Here is a 15,835-nt window from a genome sequence, read left to right on the forward strand (position 1 = left end):
ATCTGATCCACATGGTGTCAGAGTGGGTAACTTGAAACCTAGGGCCAAGAATTATGTCCAAGATCTGTCATTCATACCTCTGGGGATTGACACTGGTTGCCAAGTAGGATTCAGTTGAAGCGATCAGTCAAAATGTTTATTAGTGACCTCCCCATATGTCCGAGGCTTGCTTACAATATGGTGGCTGGATTCTAAGGACAAGTACACTGAGGTGGAACAGATGCCTTTTATGCCTCAGTGTCGAAAAGTCCTACAACATCACTTTTGCCATAGTACATCCACCAAGGCAGCCACAAAGACCCACACAATCTCAAGGGGAAGGAAAACAGACTTTGCCTTTTGATGGGGGCATGTTACAGTTCTAAAGAGTGAGACTAAAAATACCTCTGGAGTTCTTTCTAGAAAGCAAAGTCTGTTTCAGCTTATGAATGGTTGCCACTAGGTTAGCAAAATTAAGACAGGCAGGAGCAAAAGCAGGGGCCAGTAATTTTCACACTGTACAGAAACAGGAAAGTGAAACAGCTGAGTCTTAGGCGAACTGAGCGTCTTCACTAACAGAGTTCGCCTTCCCTAAGTTTCAGGACCCACAGGCCCCATTCTTTGCCTCTGTACACCTACTACTACATTCTTCACCTTCTGTCTCAAGACCAGCTTTCTTTTCATCAGCTTACATAAAGTCTAAAGCTTTGCCTTCAGCCCCCGCTGTTGAGATGACTCGTCTCCTGACACAAAATTGACTTGGGAATCAGGTTCTGTCAGCATCCTTCTCATATCTCCTTAGCCCTGAAGACTTCTGTGCTTAAAACTCCTGAAACCCAGCCCAGTTTCCTGCCAGTACCTACAACTCTGAGCCCAACGTTATCTCTGGCTATTTGGTCCTGCTCTCCCCCAGCATGCCTGTAAACTAGCACCTCCTGGGAATAGCCTTTAACCAAAAGGCAACACTAGCTGATGAATAAATGCCATGGTTTCCTTGCCCTATAGGATGGGACAACTCAGACACTAAATTTTCTAGTTGGATTAATCCTCAGTCCCCACTGGTGTTTGATGAGTTCCCTTTTACTGGCATATTTCCATTTCCTATCTCGCTTTTATCTTCCCTACAGATGTTTCCTGAAAACTCTTCTCAAATAAACTGTTGCATTCAAATCCTTGCCTGGAGTTTTGGTGGAAGCCAAGCTAAAACACTTTATCTCTCTCGGTGCCCTGATTTCCAAACCCTAAGAGTACAGCATGATTAGCCCAAGTCAAGTCATATGACCAGTTTCATCCCATCTCCTGTGGTTAGGGGAACAGATTATGGAATGACATGGCTTCCCAGAGTTCTGATGGAGAGGTTATTTGTGGGAGCAGTTTCCAGAGAAAGAATCTATGAACAGACTGGTACTCCAGAACATGACCGCCACATTCAACGGCTGCATTTCTAAGTTGTGCATGCAGAGTTTCCTTTACATCTAGACATTGCTACCCAATCTTCTAAAAGTAAGCCTCCAGCTTCAAAACAGAATTTCTCACCTACAATCCTGCCTTTACAGATATAGTATGCAAAGCCCTTTACAACTTATAGGTAATGGTCTACCAATTATTCAGAATCTACAGTGCTAGATACTTTACAAGCAAGTCCATTTTATCCTCACAACATGAATACATTTCAAGAAGTGGGAACAGACCAGGAAAGATCTTTAAATTGAACAGCTCTTTTAATAGCCAACACATTTCAGCATGGAACAACAGTATTTCAGATCACTCACCATCTCACTACAGATTATTGCAGAGATTCACCACTACATTAAAGGTCTTCTAAAAATAAAACCAAACACATGAATAATATTATCTAGAAAGTTGTGAATGTTTGACTTGACTTTGATGAGCACGCACACACAATACCTTACTTATGAATGATGCAGTTAAGAAATACCATGCGGTTACTAACTCTGTAAACATAACCCACAATCCTTTTCTGCTTCAGTCTAAAAGAATCCTCTGGAAGTGGTTTCAATAATACATCTCTTCTTCCAAAGATTCTATTTATAAAAATTAAGGTCACACTGAATTTAAACACCTAAGTTACAATAATTTTTAGCAGTTCCTATTCCCCACAAATTAGACACACCAAATAAGAACTGAGACATCCTCAAAGTTTCTGCCAGTGTTTTCTAGAGTCCCCAGAGTGAACCATTTTGTCAGCTACAGTCACTATTGGCCTCTGATTTTTCTCTTCTCTTCTCATTGAACCTATCAATGTCAAGTGATGCTACTTGTAGAAACCACCCCAGTACTACATTGATGGTGCCACTTTGAGTAATGGTTCTAGAAGGAGTCCAAGAACTGCTAGTTCTCCACAAGGCAGGACAGAGCTAGATTCTGAGCAGGGCTGAGGACACTGGCCTCTCTCACCTCGCTGTGCCCCACTTTCTGACCTGAAGCCAAAATAATGCAGATTGGACCCAGAGCTTCCCACAAATTCAGGCCATTTCTGACACTCATCCTCTATCAAAAGAGGTTCAAAGCCAGTCCACAGGATCAAATGGGTGACAGACACTGTACAAGTCTCTTCATCCAACATGTCTGCCTCTTACTCAAAGAATATTCTTTTATAGGCCTATGTACTGGGACAAACAGATAAGGTGGGAATGTGGCCGGAGGTGATGATGAGGTTCCTCCTCTTCAGTCTCTGACCCTATTATGTCAGGTTTGTCAGAATCACTACACTGTTACACCTCATTTTAGCAATTTTATTATTGTTGCCACTCTGCTAAGTTAATTTTAATTGATGCAAAATGATCAGTCAGATGGTACTGGAATGTATCTACACAATGTTCACTACCCGCTCCCCCCGCCCCAACACCCCCGTTCCCTGGACTGGATTCCTCAGTGGTGTAGGAGACTATGAGACAGCCCAAGAGGGATTCAACTCTTGTACCTGGAAGCAAGAAAAGCTTAAGAAATGCTCCAAATACACACTGTAGCATGCCTTAAAATAATAAGGTAAGCCTGAAGATGCCTGAGATTGAAACAGCAGACGTCTTAGCTTGGTGGGTGACAGTTATGTTTCAGAAATGAAATTCCAAGAGGCACCAGGCTCCGCATATATCAATTGCTATTTCACATTTTAAAAATGACCTTTCCATGTGCACACCTTGGAAAACACTGTTGTGCCTTCCAAATGCACACATTATTCACCTCCCCACACAGCAACCCACAGAGTATCACTCCTTAAAATATAAAGCAGCCTTCAGCTTTGTTACAAATGTACTCTATATTCAGTGGACACTCAATACCTTTGTTGCAATCTGCCCAAAGCCCTGCCAGAATGGTCAAGTAAGTAGCCAGGCATAAGAATAAGATGGTGCCTGATGTTTGCTCTCAACTAGTTCTTTCAAAAATAATTTTTAGGCTAATATAAATTGCACACATTGTGTCACCACTTGTGTCCTGTGTACTAGATATTCTATCTGGAGTATCTCATTTAATCCCTATCATAACCATAAGGTGCAGGTCTTATTGCAATTAGAAACCTGGGGTTAAAGGTTAAGGAATTTGCTCAATGTCACAGTGCCTGGGCACCACACAGACAGCTTTCAACCCCCAGCAGGCTGACTGTAGACCTCATGTCTTAAGTGACTCCATAATCCTGCCTCCAGATTTCAGGTTCACTGACTCTGTTCTAGCCAGTTTTTCTGACGTGGGCAGTCAGCATGTTGGTAGTGTCTCTTTCTGGAGTTCGTTTCCAGGAACTCAATAATCCATCCTTGTTGAGTAACTGTTCTTCCAGCATCTCTTCATGTGCAGTAGAGACTTGGCAAGGTCAAAAAGGGTGACTTGTGGTAAATGGTTGGTTCCAATGGGTTTCCAAGTGAGAAGGGTACCATTTACAGAAAGATCAGCTGGAAGGTATTGCCCACTAAACTCTGTAGTTAACCAACTCATGCAGGGCAGTTAACTTAGTCCTCCTCTCCTCACAACCCACTTGTACAATGGCAGAAACCTTTGCAGAATTGGACAACATTTTCAAAACATTCATAGACTGACCTCTTGCATTGTAGGATGTGGCAAACCCATGAAATGTGGGAGATGACCTCTATGCCCAGTGTGCTAAGGGCCACCATCAGTCTTCCACTGTTTATTTCTTCCTCCAACACCTAGATAGCTGGTGTCACACAGAGGGAGAAGGAGTTAAAATTCCTTACTTAGGTCTGCACTAAGTACTCAATTTACATCTCTTATGGTTCACAACAAGGCTTTGTAACTGGGTGTTTCCCCTATGCCACAAATGGGAAAACAGATGTATCAAGAAGTTAAATGCTGTTTCCAAGTATATCTGACTGGTTAGTGCCAAGCAGTCATAAGAACTCAAGTTTAATGTCAAAGATCAAGGATTCTTCCTACTGATGCGGCAAGTTGCCATAGTTCCCTGATTTTGATCTGGATGAGGTCAAGAGCATCTCTGGGTGCATAAGGGTGTGTTAGAAATACAACAAACAGTATACCTGATATAAGAAAGTACAAGTGAGAGAGGTAGAGAGAAAGAGCTGCAGAAATGGGAAAATTCACACTTCTCCTGCCACCTTTCAATCACCCAAAAGGCAGAGTTAACTGTAGTATTTTCTGGAATCTAAACACATTCAAATATAAATCACATGGGGGGAAAATCATCATTTTAGTAGCCCATGCATGTGTTGTCTGTGGAAATAGCATCCCCTCCACTGAACAGCTCCATGATCCCCACCCCAAGCCCTCAAATTAAATTTACAAACCTATCACAAAGGCAGTGCTGTTGCCTAGGAAATCTGGCAAGGGAAGAAAACAGTGGTTTCACAGTGGTCTGGGTGTAAAGTTAGAATAAGATATTGTATTTTAAAAATTGATTTTGTATACTCCTTGGGCCAACTTCCTGGGATTAGAAGTTTCTTTCACACTCCACATTCTCTTCAGGCTTCTCAGATATCAGGAAAAATAAAGAAAATGGAAAGCACAGCAGAACAAAACCATAATTCAGGAGTTGGGTAATAGGTGAAAGATGTTAATCCCAGTTGAGAGGAGTTCATAAAAACGAAGCCTGGCCTCCCTTTGGGGAGTAGCAGCACTGCATCATGAATATTTATGGTGGAATATGGGGAGTGTTGGGAAACAGACCCAGCGGGGGCCAATCTCCCCGAACAGCTGGGGATCGTTTGGGTGTTAAAATGAAGTTTTAAGGGACACCATTTAGATAAAAAATCATATTTGAAAAGAATTATGCCTGTGTTCCAAATAATGTCTAGTGAAGGGCAATTTTGAATTTTATATGCTTTGCAAACATCTGCTTGCTTTTAAACTTTACTCATCTCATGCCGTAAAGTTGGATTCGGTTTCAGAAATCTCCCATATTTTTCTGTTGGGGTGATCCAGTGAAAGGGGTTTATGAAAATGTTTAAAAGAAAAATATTGTGTGTACATAGATGTATATATCATAAACTGACTTTTCAAAAAGCATTACTTTTAAAGAGGTGATGTCTATAGCGGTTAAAGCCATAGTCTCTGAAGCTAGATTCCCTAAGACCAAATTCTGATTCCACACTCCCTATACATGCTGTTGCCTTGGGCAAAACTACTTCACTTCTCTGTGCTTCAGTTTCCCCATTTATAAAAACTGGATCATAACAGTGCCTTCTTCTGTGGCTCGTATGAAGATTAAACCAGTTCCTGGTCTCATAATAAGGAAGACTGTGGTAGGATTAGCTTTCATCATTATTATTAAAATTATTTTCATTTAATCGGAATCCTCAGGTAAAGCTCATAAATTGAGAATCATGTCCTTACCCCAAAAAGTGTTTAAAATAATTAGAAGAAATGAAGAGTACCTAGCTCAAATGCTAAGTATACAGGGGTTTTTAGGTGACATAACTAAGAAGCCAAAGCCCACTTTTGCCACCAGCTCTCATCATTCAGTGCTCCTAAAATGAAATTGATTATTTTCCAACAAAAGTAGTTACTACAAACTAAACCAAAACTGCCATTAATGGTTTAATACCTAAATGTCATAACATCCTTTTATGTAATAAGACTCAGTTTACAGCGTGTTATCTGGGGGTTTATTCACATGACATACTAAGCTGAGTCTCTTCTCATTGTGTTTCACAGTAAAGTTTCACAGGAAATTTTCTTTTGGCCCCAAATCCTGATTTTGTTCATTTATTATTGAACTCATTCATCCAAAACAAAATAGTAAAGAAATAAAACTACTGAAGACTCCATTTAACTGATTGCTTGCAGATACATTGTTATTACAGTTAACTGTTTATTCCAGCTTTGTGATATTGCCAAATGATTTTGTGATTAATAATTTACATACACCTTTTGAGAAAATGCCTAAAAGCCAGTTCACTGATGTTTGAAATCCAGACTGCTACATGAATAAGGAACTCTACCTTGCCCAGAGAGAAGATAACTCATTCCCCAAAATCCATTCGCTTCATAGCAGCCAGAGTGAAGATGCAAATGTGAGTATGTCATTTCACTGCTCAAAACTTTTCAATAACTCCCACATCCCTGGGGATGAAGACCAAAATCCTTCACAGAGAATTTACATGGCATGACTCCGGACTGGCCTCCAGCCTTCCTCCCCACATATTTTCATGCGTTCTCCAGTTTGTTTCTCTTTGGCTTTCTTTTGTCAATTATTAAACAAGACAATTTCCTAGGGGGCGGGACAGGATATTAAAAGGGCTTCACATGGAGCTCACTTGTTCTGCGCTACATATTGATGAGGTTTTGGAATTTCAGAGGACCACAACTGCCAGGTTCTGACGTAGCTGCAGTAATAAGAAACAAACCAGTGATAGTTTGATTGTACGTTGTCCTATTTTGCACTCAACAATCGCCTCAGCTTCAGTGAAAGTGGGACCTACTTACATTTCTTCAGGAAGAGGAGAGCCAAAGTACTGCAATAGAAACCCGAGATGGCAGGGGCCACCTTTCCTGACCAGTCTGGAAATGCTGCGCACTCCTGTAGTCTGGTGGCCTGGTGAGCGCTCCTGCTAGTCTGTTCCATCATCCGGTCCTGCTTCCACTAGGATGATACTCTTCCATCTCAGCTTCAGGACACCTACTTAGTTTTCAGGTCTAATGCTAAACATCACCCTCTCTAAGAGAATTTCTCTGGTCCTAAAGATCAGGTCAGATCATTATCTGACTGCATTTCATGAATCCTGTATTTTAGTATATTTTCACATCTCTGAAATTAGATGTGACTTCCTAACAAGGGGGTTTTCCACATTCACTCAGGTCAGGTCACATGGGCATCCTGACATGACTGTCATGCCAGCACATGAGTGACTCGGTGACAGCCTCGGCAACATGACACCACACTGAAGCCCCCTGTCTTTTCAGTCTACACACCATGTAAAGACACTTTGAGGAAAGAGTAGAAGTCCTCATGAATGTCTGAGAAGCTTCTGTTGACATCTTTTAGTAAGATGAGGAAAGCACCAGCATCTAAATAGAGCATTAGTGTCAGCTACTGGGAAGAAAATTCTAGACAACAGTGAAGTACTCTTTAAGAAATTCTGCTCCCCATCTCTCTTGATGATCTGAGAATGACATTATATAGAAAAGTATGAACACTGATGACTCTAAGTGCAACTCTCAATGCAATATCTTGCTTAATTTATATCTTTCTTTTCCAACAACACAAGAGACAACGCTACATGTGGTCATCACCTTATGGTCAATACTGAAATCAGATTGATTATATTCTTTGCAGCTGAAGATGGAGAAGCTTTATAGAGTCAGCAAAAACAAGACAGGCAGCTGACTGTGGCTCAGATCATGAACTCCTTATTGCAAAATTCAGACTTAAATTGAAGAAAGTAGGGAAAACCACTAGGCCACTCAGGTGTGACCTAAATAAAATCACTTATGAATATACAATGGAAGTGACAGATAGATTCAAGTGATTAGATCTGAGAGAGTGCCTGAAGAACTATGGACGGAGGTTCCTGACATTGTACAGGAGGCAGTGATTAAGACCATCCCCAAGAAAAAGAAATGCAAAAAGGATAAATGACTGTCTGATGTGGCCTTACAAATAGATGAGAAAAGAAGAGATGTGAAAGGCAAAGGAGAAAAGGAAAGATATACACATCTGAATGCAGAGTTCCAAAGAAGAGCAAGGAGAGATAAGAAAGCCTTCCACATTGAACAATGCAAAGAAATAGAGGAAAACAAGAGAATGGGAAAGACCAGAGATCTCTTCAAGAAAATTCGAGATATGAAGGGAACACTTCATGCAAAGATGGGCACAATAAAGGACAGAAATGGAATGGACCTAACAGAAGCAGACAATATTAAGAAGAGGTGGCAAGAATACATAGGAGAATTATACCCAAAAAAAGATCTTAATGACCCAGATAACCACAATGGTGTGACCACTCACCTGGAGCCAGATATCCTGGAATGCAAAGTCAAGTGGGCCTTAGGAAGCATCATTATGAATAAAACTATTGGAGGTGATGGAATTCCAGCTGAGCTATTTCAAATACTAAAAGATGATGCTGTGAAAGTGCTACATTCAATACATCAGCAAATTTGGAAAATTCAGCAGTGGCCTCAGGACTGGAAAGGTCAGTTTCATTCCAATCACAAAGAAAGCAATGGCAAAGAATGCTCAAACTACCGCATAATTGCACTCATTTCACACGCTAGCAAAGTAATGTTCAAAATTCTCCAAGTTAGGCTTCAATAGTACGTGAACCAAGAATTTCAAGATGTTCAAACTGGATTCAGAAAAGGCAGAGTAACCAGAGATCAATTTGCCAACATCCACTGGATCATACAAAAAGCAAGAGAATTCCAGAAAAACATCTACTTCTGCTTTGTTGACTATGGCAAAGCCTTTGACTGTGTGGATCACAACAAACCGGAAAATTCTTCAAGAGATGGGAATACCATACCAACTTACCTGCCTCCTGAGAAACCTGCATGCAGGTCAAGAAGCAACAGTTAGAACTGTACATGGAACAATGGACTGGTTCCAAATTGGGAAAGGAGTATGTCAAGGCTGTATATTGTCACCCTGCTTATTTAACTTATATGCAGAGTATATCATGTGAACTGCCAGGCTGGATGAAGCACAAGCTGGAATCAAGATTGCAGGGAGAAATATCAATGACCTCAGATATGCAGATGACACCACCCTTATGGCAGAAAGCGAAGAGGAATTAAGGAGCCTCTTGATGAAGGTGGAAGAGGAGAGTGAAAAAGTTGTCTTAAAACCCAACATTCAAAAAGCTAAGATCATGGTATGCAGTCTCACCACTGCATGGCAAATAGATGGGAAAACAATGGAAACAGTGAGAGAATTTATTTTTTGTGGCTCCAAAATCACTGTGGATGGTGACTGCAGCCATGAAATTAAAAGACACTTGCTCCTTGGAAGAAAAGTTATGACCAACCTAGACAGCATATTAAAAAGCAGAGACATTACTTTGCCGACAAAGGTCCATGTTGTCAAAGCTATGGCTTTTCCAGCAGTCATGCATGGATGTGAGAGTTGGACTAAAAAATAGCTGAGCACCAAAGAATTGATGCTTTTGAACTGTGGTGTTGGAGAAGACTTGAGAGTCTCTTGGACTGCAAGGAGATCAAATCAGTCAATCTTAAAGGAAATCAGTCCTGAATATTCACTGGAAGACTGATGTTGAAGCTGAAGCTCCAATATTTTAGCCACCTGATGCAAAGAGCTGTCTCATTTAAAAAGATCCTGATGTTGGGAAAAATTGAAGGCAGGAGGAGAAGGGGATGACAGAGGATGAGATGATTGGATGGCATCAGCGACTCAATGGACATGAGTTTAAGCAACCTCCAGGAGATGGTGAAAGACAGGGAAGTCTGGCGTGCTGCAGTCTATGGGGTTGCAAAGAGTCAGACATGACTGAAAACTCAGCAACAACAAGTGATATGTGATTAAAAAATCAGTGTTGCAATTAATCTAAAATGCACTCTTTCAAGTGTGAAATACAATGTATCAAAAGCATAGAGTATTAATTTCTTATAATTAAGAAAGCATAGGGCTATAGTTCAATTGACAGGGTTGTATCTTTCTTAGTAGAACATAAAATAGTGATGTGACATAAACAAGCAACTTTTATGAAACACTGTATATAGCTATCTGGGATTTTCATTCATTGCATTTATTACAACGATAATTCCATTTGGGTAATTACTTGTTTAATATCTATTTTTGTAACTTGTCTATCAATACAGAGAGATCCCTGAAATAAAACAAGCATTCAATAAATATTTTATAGTGAATGAGTGAATAAGGTATTCTTAGACTTTTGTTCCTGGGTCACAATTGTCACCTGGGATCTTGTATGTCCACCCATTGACCTCCAGTGCTAGATGGTTGCAGGCTGAATCTGAGCCACAAATGTGTGCTACCTGAAGGAGTCTTCCTCCCCTACAAAAATTTAATAAAATTGAATGCCTTTTAATGAGCATGTGTTCTCTAATTCCCTGCTCTTATGGTTCTTAACCATTTACAGCTACATTTCATACCTGTCCCTTAATGGTTTTCTAATTCAAGAAGCCTGCTCTGTACTTTATATTAATATAAGACAATCATATCCTTTGTGTGGTTATAAGGATACTTCTTGATTTGTGAAAAAAATGCCCCACCCCAGGCCACAAAAGTACCCATGACAACACTTGCTATTGGGAAAATTTTAGACCATCAGAGTCAACAGGTGGCCCAGATTCTGCAGTCATTGTCCATCACTGGAAGTTCTCAGCCTGCAGCATGTCGGCGCTGATGCTCACTGCGGTCCACAGGTGGCAGTGGTCCTTCACTACTGCAAAAGCCCTGTATGCCGACACTGTCTCTATGCCCTGGAATCATGGGCCCTGGGAGATGGCATCTGTGTTCCAGGGCAGTTGTCTAACTTTATCACTTCACCTCTCAGATGTTAACGCTGATGTGCAGTATTTACACAGGGAAGGAACTCACTCAGCCCCTTGTGGATCATACAATGTGCTTACATTGCTGAGACTTAAAGGTTAGTTTGCAACTGAAAAGGTATTTTTTACCCATTTTGTGTAAACCAAGTACCTTTTCCTGTGTTCCCCCTCAAATGAGACAGCAGGAAGGAAAAGGTGATTTTGCTGCTAATTTTATTCTCCTACTAATCTTTCTTTTAATATGATCATAATGTACTAATATACTTCCAACTTGAGTTGTCACTACAATTAATTATAAAAAACTAAGACATATTCAGAAAACAATATACAGCCTTATGTGTTTTACATTTTTTATACAATTCTGTATGTATAGAGGCACAGTGGAAAGCAGTTTTAAAGGGATTGAAATTAAGCAATATTTTAGCTCTAATCAACTTTCCCAGGTAGCTTAACACTTGATAGATGGAAACTGAACTTTTCTTTAAACTATCTTTCTTCTATTCATATCTTGCCAGGATGTGTTTTACTTTTAACTCAGTGACAAAAGCATTGGTTTTCCTAAGAACAGTCCCACAAGTATAAATATTACTTAATAATATAAAGTTTTAAATGCTTTTTTGTTAGAGACCATGATGTTACTTACAGCAGAGAATAAGTCACAGCAGATCAGTTTCAATGGACTAACTACCCCAGAGAAAATTTAGTCCCACTGTATACATGACCATTAGCAACGGTATTTGTTGGTGGTAGTTTAAATAAAGTAACTTTTCTCTTAAGAGAAAAAAATATATACAGTTATAGAGGCACTATTTCCATGGCTAGAATCAGCCGCTCATTTCTTTTCATGACATGACATTAAGAAATCCTCAAGAAAAGCATGTGCTTTTTCAAATGTTGATTACTGAATAAATGGAGACTGTTTTCAACAGGCCACTGGAATTGAAAAATTTTTTTGCAAGATTGCTCTTGTACTTTTTTAAATCGGGAAAGGCATGTTAAAGACAAATGGCCCATTTCGACTTGATCTGAGAAAAGGATAAGTTGATAAATAATAAACATTAACAATGTTGTTTTTCTCTGCTGAGAGAGATTTATTTCCCCTTCCCTCTCACTCAGAAGGAAAACAACCGGCGTGTGGCTCTCCTTGCTCTGGCGGGGTCAGCTTCCCTTGCACAGCTGCGCACATCTGGTGCCCTAGTCCCCACTGAAACGCAGCTCCGCAGCGGCGTGTTACACAAGCTCTGTGTTCTGTGAGCAGGAGCCCCTACTGTTAACATCCTCCCTGAAGTTGTTTCTTCATTTGACTCCCACACGTACCCTCATCTCTGTCCAATGCCAACAGAGTACCCAATTTACAGACCTTCCACAGACTCAAAAAATTAGTTTATCTCCAGTTGTTGCAAGATGATGATCTTGAACATGAGAAATAATACAGCACCGGGCAGGTACCGGCAACTACTGCACTGGTGTTGGTCCATTTGAGCGTCAGAACCTAGGGCAATACCCATGCTCCTATACTTCATGGACAGGCCGACAAGTGCTCATTCCTCCAGTTTCTTGGGAACAGATCTTTGACTCAGCCAAAGTCATTCCCTTGGAGCTTCTGATTGAGACAGTAAAAGCTGCTAAACCTAAAAACCACTTTCAGGGAAAATGCAACATACGATTCAAAAGCAATATCCAAGTTGCTAATAGGATAGAAATGAGCACTAATTAAATTCCTCCTATAAGCCAGGCGCTTTACAAGCAGCATCTCAGTAAATTTTTAGAACAACAGTGTAATAAAAAAATTTTATTAGTCCCACTTCACAGATGAGATGACTGAGATTCAAAGAGATTGGCTAACTCATTTGCCAAGTCACACAGTTTATTACTTATAGCACATTAAACCTAGGTACATTTACCTGTGAGGCCTTTGGTTTTTTCACTAACTGATTTCCAAAGTTGCCATCTTCCTGTTTTATTGCCCCTAAAATAATTTTTATACTGCATGCCTTAGAAAGCACAACCCCAGTGCCTATGAAATTTGTTCTCTCCATTCTTCTTTAAAGGATCTTGGCTGGAGTGGGGGAGGAGTTGGGAGAAGAAACTTGATATCAACTGTGGCTTTGGATGTGACATTCACTTTTATAATAAATGTTATTTTCTCTGAGTTCAATGATAGGCATCCCTGTTTTTAATTTTAAAAAGAAAGTCCTTATTATAATGATTGGTTTTAACACCAGTAATACAAGTTACACAGATTTGGTTCCTGAATGTGTAGATAATCAGATACTTAAGAACAAGTCTACACTGGTCAGGGCTTTCTGGTGGCTCAGTGGTGAAGAATCTGCCTGCAATGCAGGAGCCACAGAAGACATGGGTTTGATCCCTGAGTCAGGAAGATCCCCTGGAGGAGGGCACGGCATCCCACTCCAGTATTCTTGCCCGGAGAATTCCAAGGACGGAGGAGCCTGGTAGGCTACAGTCCATGGGGTCGCAAAGAGTTGGACACAACTGAAGCGACTTGGCATGCACGCTACACTTGTCAATGCAGACCATGTGTTTCTGGGATCACTTTATCTTGGTCAGTGTCTTTAGCAAAGAAATAATCAAGAATATGAGTTTTCCCCAGAGAATTCTCAGCATATACAGTATTATAGTATGGCTTGAGATTCTTATAGCTTCCATGTTCCAGCTGATCAATGCAGAATTACAAAGAGATATAAAAAGGAGATATATTATACAACTATAAAGGGTATAAGCCTTTCTGCTGACAGCTCTGAGTGTCCAGCTGCCCATGGTTCATGCCTGTGTAAAAGGATAAAGAGAGTCACCTGACTTTCAAAGAGAATTTCAGATTGACAGCTTTCTAGGGCATTGGCATCCGTGGTCTTAGACACAGCAGTTAAACCAGAAATCAAATTTCTACAACACATTGTGTTTAGCTCGCAGTTAGGTTTCAAAGGTGAACTCTTTCTTATTCTCTTTGAACAAGGATCCTGACTGCTGAGGGCCTGGCCAGGCCAGTCGTGGCCCCTTCCTCCCCTTACTCAAGCAAAACAGAAGACCAGGAAACATCCAAACATCAACCGAACAGCTCACAGGCAGCCCTGTGCAAAGTACAGAGGGAGGGAACCCCAGTGATGCCTGCCTTCTAGGGTCTGGAGATTTCTGTCCGTCTGTTTTTCTAAATCCAAAAAAAAAAAAAAAATACAAGAATTTGATAGATACTGTGAAAAGGTTTCAGGCTGATGACTTTATTTCATTTTAAGAACTTAGAACTCTCATCAGAAAATAAGACAACACAATTATCAGTCACAAAATCATTCCATATTCCTATACGGAATATTCAGGGGTTTATGGTATTATTTCAATTTTCCTTATTCCTATTATAGAATAAAAAAAACTTATTCCCACTAATAATATCAGGTTGGCCAAAAAGTCCACTCAGGTTTTTCTGCAAGATGTTATGGAAAAACTCAAATGAACTTTTTGGCTAACCCAATATTTTTCTTGGGGCTGACTCACTATTTCATATATATATATATATATATATATATATATATATATATATATATATGTTTGTTGTTGCCAAGTCCATAACAGGAAACTAAAAGTAAGTTACACTCTAGAACACTCAGAATCTAGGTCCAGGTTGATTTCCATTTGTTTGTACTATAAACTAATTTAATTAGATATTTTTTCAAGGGTCCTACGTCACTGAGGTTATGACCTAATGCTTTCTATGAAAGAGATATGTTAAATTTCCTTGTGCACTAAAGAGAACCCTGGGGCCCGAAAAAGGAGACCTGAGGTCACACACCACTTTCAGAATGATACTGTAGTCAGGTGATGTTCCAGAAGTCATGGCACCTCAATCCCTCAATTTGCTTCTCTATTCATGAAGAGAACTCCGTGATCTCTGTGGCCCCTTCGCACTATATATATTTATTCTAATGTACCAGGCACATTTTAAAAATACGTATACCATAACAAGAAAATTTTAAAACCATTTTTGGAACTCAGAACCAGTATTTTTTATAAATATTATACCTAAATTGTAAGAAAATCAAACTGAGGATGTAAGTGAGAGAAAATGGAGAAACGATTACATTCTGCATTGTGAGGCAGGCTCTAAAAATGCACAACTGTGGAGGAAAGCCAGCATTCCCTTGTTTCATCCGGTGAAAGTCACGGCGAGTCACGGGTCTGCCCACCTCCACTCCCTCTCCCCAGCAGCACCAAATCTAACAGAGTCTGTGCAGAGGGGCACTGGGAGCCCAAGAGGACCGTCAGCCCTTCAGTGCTTCCAGAGTCCTCTCACACCAGGCTACAGGCCATCATCCCCCCTGCACTGAGGCCAGACAGCACAGCCCTGCCTCCATTCCGTGAAGATGACTGTGGGTATGAGGACTGGGGGCACACATGTGCCCTTTTCCAATTTCAGAGTCTGGTTACTCACCATCTTCCTTGTACAGAGACCAGTGGAAACTTAAGTGCTAACGAGTACCCAGCTGTCGCTGTGTTTCGGAATGTAACTCAACCAAGCTCCCCGTCAGCACTGGCAGGGGAGGGGAGGAGAGCAGCTGGAAAGAATTGGAGGAGGAGCTTTGTAACCCAGGGGCTCCCAAAACTTACGGGAAAAAACAGCTCTTTTATGAATCATTATAGATGCTGCCTACTAACAAACTAGAATGCTTCGATATCTGGTAAGCACTTAAGAATATGGCCTCACTGAAGCTGTCTGACCAAAGGGCTGAACTGGCTACTTCTCTCTGGAGAGTTGGATTTTGGTGAAGTCAAACCCAATTTCAGCTGCTCTTTCACCAGTGAGCTGGATGTGTCTCTCTCTCACGTTCACTGTGCCAGGCCGGGTTAGGCCCCGGGTTGGAGACACTGGGTGTCAGTGATTAAA

At 40.7% G+C, this 15,835-nt stretch overlaps 1 long non-coding RNA gene across 1 annotated transcript in view; it reads right to left on the reverse strand.

Annotated features, from left to right (window-relative positions):
• The window catches only part of LOC122686267, a 553,524-nt gene extending 538,030 nt beyond the window's left edge, over positions 1-15,494 (reverse strand). Inside the window, exon 1 of the long non-coding RNA XR_006338679.1 lies at positions 15,383-15,494. This is a non-coding gene — a long non-coding RNA (uncharacterized LOC122686267). The remainder of the gene's footprint in view (positions 1-15,382) is intronic.
• Positions 15,495-15,835: the final 341 nt, after the last annotated feature.

Source organism: Cervus elaphus, chromosome 29, assembly GCF_910594005.1.
Source record: "Cervus elaphus chromosome 29, mCerEla1.1, whole genome shotgun sequence".
Lineage (NCBI taxonomy): Eukaryota > Metazoa > Chordata > Mammalia > Artiodactyla > Cervidae > Cervus > Cervus elaphus.